Below are 6390 nucleotides of genomic sequence, written 5' to 3'. Positions count from 1 at the left end.
AACTTCAGCAAAGTCTCAGTATACAAAGTCAATGGGCAAAAATCACAAGCGTTCTCATGAGCGAACTCCCATTCACAATTGCTACGAAGAGAATAAAATACCTGGGAATCCAACTTACAAAGGATGTGAAGGACCTCTTTGAGGAGAACTACAAACCACTGCTCAACAAAATGAAAGAAGACACAAACAAATGGAAAAACATTCCATGCTCATGGATAGGAAGAATCAATATCATGAAAATGGCCATACTGCCCAAGGTAATTTATAGATTCAATGCCATCCCCATCAAGCTACCAATGACTGTATTCACAGAATTGGAAAAAACTACTTTAAAGTTCATATGTAACCAAAAGAGAGCCCACATTGCCAAGCCAATCCTAAGCAAAAAGAACAAAGCTGGATGCATCACACTACCTGGCTTCAAACTATACCACAAGGCTACAGTAACCAAAACAGAGATATAGACCAATGGAACAGAACAGAGGCCTCAGAAATAACACCACACATCTACAACTATCTGATCTTTGACAAACCTGACAAAAACAAGAAATGGGGAAAGGATTTCCTATTTAATAAATGGAGCTGGGAAAACTGGCTAGTCATATGTACAAAGCTGAAACTGGATCCTTTCCTTATACCTTATAGAAAAATTAATTCAAGATGGATTAAAGACTTAAATGTTAGACCTAATACCATAAAAACCCTAGAAGAAATCCTAGGCAATACCATTCAGGACATAGGCATGGGCAAAAACTTCATGAATAAAATACCAAAAGCAATGGCAACAAAAGCCAAAATAGACAAATGGGATCTAATTAAATTAAGTAGCTTCTGCACAGCAAAATAAGCTACCATGAGAGTGAACAGGCACCTATAGAATGGGAGAAAATTTTTGCAATCTACTCATCTGACAAAGGGCTAATATCCAGAATCTACAAAGAACTTAAATTTACAAAAAAAAAACAAACAACCCCATCAAAAAGTGGGCAAAGGATATGAACAGACACTTCTCAAAAGAAGACATTTATGCAGGCAACAGACACATGAAGAAGTGCTTATCATCACTGGTCATGAGAGAAATGCAAATGAAAACCACAATGAGATACCATCTCACCCCAGTTAGAATGGCGATCATTAAAAAGTCAGGAAACAACAGATGCTAGAGAGGATGTGGAGAAATAGGAACACTTTTATACTGTTGGTGGGGCTGTAAACTAGTTCAACCATTGTGGAAGACATTGTAGTGATTCCTCAAGGATCTAGAGCTAGAAATACCGTTTGACCCAGCGATCCCATGACTGGATATATACCCAAAGGATTATAAATCATGCTGCTATAAAGACACATGCACACATATGCTTATTGTGGCACTATTCACAATAGCAAAGACTTGGAACCAACCCAAATGTCCATCAATGATAGACTGGAATACTATGCAGCCATAAAAAAGGATGAGTTCGTGTCCTTTGTAGGGACATGGTTGAAGCTGGAAACCATCATTCTCAGCAAACTATCGCAAGGACGGAAAACCAAACACCACATGTTCTCACTCACAGGTGGGAATTGAACAATGAGAACACTTGGTCACAGGTTGGGGAACATCACACACTGGGGCCTGTCTTGGGGTGGGGGCAGGGCGAGGGATAGCATTGGGAGAAATACCTAATGTAAACGACGGGTTGATGGGTGCAGTGGGCCAGCATGGCACAGGTATACTTATGTAATGAGCCTGCACATTGTGCACATGTATCCTAGAACTTAAAGCATTGTGTATATGTGTGTGTGTGTGTGTGTATATAAAATTCCTTAGAAGCGAGTGCAGAGGTTTTTAGGTCAAATTTCAAGAAAATTGAGACATGTGTATTTTCTTATACCAGAAATATTTATGGTTATCATATCTGTCACTACAACATAGGATAAAATATCGAAATGCATAGAGCAGACAGTATCATTCAACTTATTATTGCATTTGAAATTATTCCTTAATTAAAAAAAATTAAGAGACAGGGTCTATTGCCTAGGCTGGAGTGCAGTGGTGTGATTATAGCTCACCACAGCCTCAAACTTTTGGGCTCAAGCAATTCTCCTGCCTCACCCTCCCAAGTAGCTGAGACTACAGACACACCACCACGTCTGGCTAATTTTTAAATGTTTTGTAGAGACAGGGTTTTGCTATGTTGCCCAGGCTGGTTTTGAACTCTTGGCTACAAGCAATCCTCCTGCCTCAGCCTCAAATTGCTGGGATTATAGGTGTGATCCACTGTGCCCTTAACTTTGATGGGTAAATGGAATTGTAGGGAAAATCATATGGCCAACACAGTAGTAGCTACACTTTCTCCTGTATCAGTGGCTGGATGAGGTCAATCACCTTAGCGGGTGCTTTTCAATTAGTATTTCTAATTCCCACAACAGTCATGGATGAATTAAGGGCAATCTATTTGTTTGAAAGGAAGAAAATAAGATTTGTATAATTAGCATAATTTTACACATGTCCAAATTATGATAAACTAGGTAATTTGCACAATTCTATTCAGAGTGTATGTGATGAATTCAGTCAGTGAATCAACTTCATTTTGAGCCAAAACCCACTTTATCCTGGAACGTGATTCAGAAAAGACGAAGAAAATAAAAGTGTCAAAATAGACTTTCAGACATCTTGATCACTGGGAAGTCTTGAGAAAGATGCGGGGAGAATGTAATATACATTCCAAGTACATAAAGCACAATCAGTATTCAATAATTTATAAATGATACCAGCTGGGCTCCAGTTCTTGGGTAGAATTTTTTTTTGTTTTTTTGTTTTTTTTGAGACAGGATCTCACTCTGTCACCCAGGCTGGAGTGCAGTGGTGCAAACACGGCCCACTACTGTGTCGACTTCCTGAACTGAAATGATCCTCTCGCCTTAACCTCCAGAGTAGCTGGAACTATAGGCATGAGTCACTGCACCCATCACACCATTTTTTTGGATCCATACTACCACACCCAGCTATTTATTTATTTATTTATTTATTCTGATAGAGATGGGGGTCTCGCTATGTTTCCCAGTCTGGTTTTGAACTTCTGGGCTCAAGCAATCCTCCCACCTCAACCTCCCAAAGTGCTGGGATTTTAGGTATGAACCATAATGCCCAGCTAGAATTCTAGATAATATACAAGAAAGCATTTACAAGAGTGTGTGATCATCTATGAAAATAGTTTTCAAAAGGATTCTCCACTGGTATTTTTAAGTAAGATAAATTTTGATCAGTCTGAGGGAGATTGCATTTGGGATCATTTGTCTGTGGTTCTTAATAACCACAATGTTCATGTAAAAACCCACAATAATGTGTTTTTTTAATAAGTAGTTTTTGTTTTTGCAAATGCCAGTCTGTAGTCTAGTGCTAATGAAGGATGTAGTTGAAAATGGTGCAAATTGACATTATAGTTTTATGTGAGATTTCTTCTGGAAGCAGTATGTAATAATCTAAATAGTTATTGCCTTCAGTTTTAAAAAAAATATAAATGTGTGTTCCCAGGTCCTAAAATAAGTTGGACTACTGATATAAATGAAAGAAAGTAAAAAAGCAAAATGAAAATAGGTCTCTTTTTTTTTGCTTCCATGACTATCATAAAGATTTCTAAAGATTTTGTTGACACCAAACCAACTACTTGGAAAGGTATAAGTTCAATTCATATCTGATGTTTCTAGCAATATCTTTAAAAAATGTGTACAGTTCCTATCAAACTGACCTTCTAGATAACTGATTTTACTTAAGGCATGCATACTTTCTAATATATCAGATTTGAAACCTACCATTTGACTAATATGGGTAATTTGACGAGTAAACAACTGAATGAAAATAATCAAAACATATTAACATAGCCACCTTTTTAACCAGCTTATAGTGTTGGTTCAGAGCAATCATATATCAGCAATTAGGTGGTCATATCCATGTAATAAACCGGAAGAAAGGAAAGAAAACAAGACAACGCTCTATAATTTTGGGATATGTGGGTGTATGTGATATAGTTGACTTGCCCCTAATAGAAATTTCACAGATTGTTTGTACTTCAAAAACAGATTGGAAGACCAATTTATAACTTGGTAGTTTTTCCCTTGACCTATAACTAGCTTTCACAACAATGCAAAGAAAAGATTTCTACAAGTAAACAGCTACTATTTTTCCTTGCGTTTTTGACGCTGGTATTTATCTCTATTTTTATAACAGACAAAAGGATATATGGGAACAACGAGGAAATAGGACACCCACGGATGATTTCCTATTCATGAAGCTGATGGAAGCATAAAAGCATCATTAATTATATAAGCAGGGTATACTTTTAGCATCAAGGAAAACTGAAAATTACAGCTTACCATCAAATTAATGAAAATCTAAAGGAAAAAAAACACGATGAAAGGGATGCCTTATAGATTTCAGTTATTATTTGGTTGAAATTATATGCCTTCATTAGGAATAGCCTTTGACATGTGAGCAGAAAATCTTCTTTCAAAAAATTTTAAAGTGAGTTCTTAAGTAAAATGAACCCTGTAAGTCACACATTACTATCAAACTGAAGGGATCTCCTTTTGACTATGGGTTCACACAAATTTGTCACTCAGAAGGTAAATGAGTGGAGAAAAACCACATAGAGAATCAGAGATTGACAGGTTACCACAGATACTACACCTGATATTATTGATATTTTCTCAAGCAAAGTAAATTATCATGATAGAGTCATTTTAGATAATATTTCATTAACAACCCTACTTAATTCAAATAGTTTAAGGTATACAAGCCTTTGAAGTTAATGTGACAGTGAAGCATACATCAACTAGTTATTACATGTTTATAAAAATGTTATTTTTAAAATATGATATTTTTAATATGGTATTTAAAATATGATATTTTTAAATAGGAAGGAAAAACAGGCCGGAAGTGGTGGCTCATGCCTGTAACCCCAGAACTTTGGTAGGCCAAGGCGGGTGGATGGCTGGAGCCCAGGAGTTTGAGACTGGCCTGGGCAACATGGTGAGACCTCATTGACTGGCCAAATTGACTAATGAGTAGTTAATATAGTTTGGCTATATCCCGACCCAAATTTCATCTTGAATTGTAGCTCCCATAATTTCCATGTATCATGGGAGGGAACTGGTGGGAGGTAACCGAATCATGGGGGCAGGTCTTTCCCATGCTGTTCTCTTGATAGTGAATAAATCTCATGAGATCTGGTGGTTTTATAAAGGGGAGATCTCCCGCACACACTTTCTTGCCTACCACCATGAAAGACATGACTTTGCTTCTTATTTGCCTTTTGCCATGGTTGTGAGGCCTCCCCAGCCATGTGAAACTGTGAGTCCATTAAACCTCTTTCTTTTATAAATTACTCAGTTTGGGGTATGTCTTTATTGGCAGTGCGAGAACAGACTAATACTGTAGTCTTATTTTAAAAATATTTTATCATGGCTAAATACCCCAAGGAAAACAACTCAGAAAGAAAATTATTGTGTTTTCTCACAAGTGGTAGCTAAGTAATGTGTACAATGGACAAAGAGTGGAAAAATAGACACTGGACACTTGGAAGGGTGAGAAGCTGGGAGAGGTGGGAGGGTGAAAAATTACTTAATGGATGCAGTGTACACTATTCAGGTGAGGGGTACACTGGAAGCCCTGACTTCACAACTATGCAAACCATCCATGTAACAAAATTTAGCTTGTGCCCTGTACATTTATACGAATAAAAACAATAACATATTTAACATATTTTAAATATCATATAAAAGTTAATATAATATCTAATAAGGCATTAAATAAAATGTAGAAATGTGATAAATAGATGGTCCTCAGATAACTACATTAGACCTGTGATAAGCGAAGGGTGGCTAGGCAAAGCCCACTAAACTAATCAAGGAAAGTCTACCAAGAACCACCTTGACATATTAAACAGGAAGGAAAAACAGGCCGGAAGTGGTGGCTCATGCCTGTAACCCCAGAACTTTGGTAGGCCAAGGCGGGTGGATGGCTTGAGCCTAGGAGTTTGAGACTGGCCTAGGCAACATGGTGAGACCTCATCTGTACAAAAAATACAGAAAATTAGCTGGGCGTGGTGGCACGCACCTGTAGTCGCAACTACTCAGGAGGCTGTGGTGGAAGGCTCCCTTGAACCCAGGAGGCGGAGGCTGCAATGAGCTGAGTTCATGGCACTGCACTCCAGCCTGGGTGACAGAGTGAGACCCTGTCTCTAAATAAATAAATAAATGCTTTTGTAGGAATATTTCTGCTCAGGCATAATCCCATAAAGCAGTCATTTCACCCTGAGGTGGTTTAGCTTCCTGCAGGGGACATGTAGAAAAGTCTAGAGACATTTAAAAAAATGTTTAAGTTTAATTTTTAATTTACATATAATAATT

Source organism: Chlorocebus sabaeus, chromosome X (genome assembly GCF_047675955.1).
Source record: "Chlorocebus sabaeus isolate Y175 chromosome X, mChlSab1.0.hap1, whole genome shotgun sequence".
Lineage (NCBI taxonomy): Eukaryota > Metazoa > Chordata > Mammalia > Primates > Cercopithecidae > Chlorocebus > Chlorocebus sabaeus.
This window is presented reverse-complemented; position numbering follows the sequence as displayed.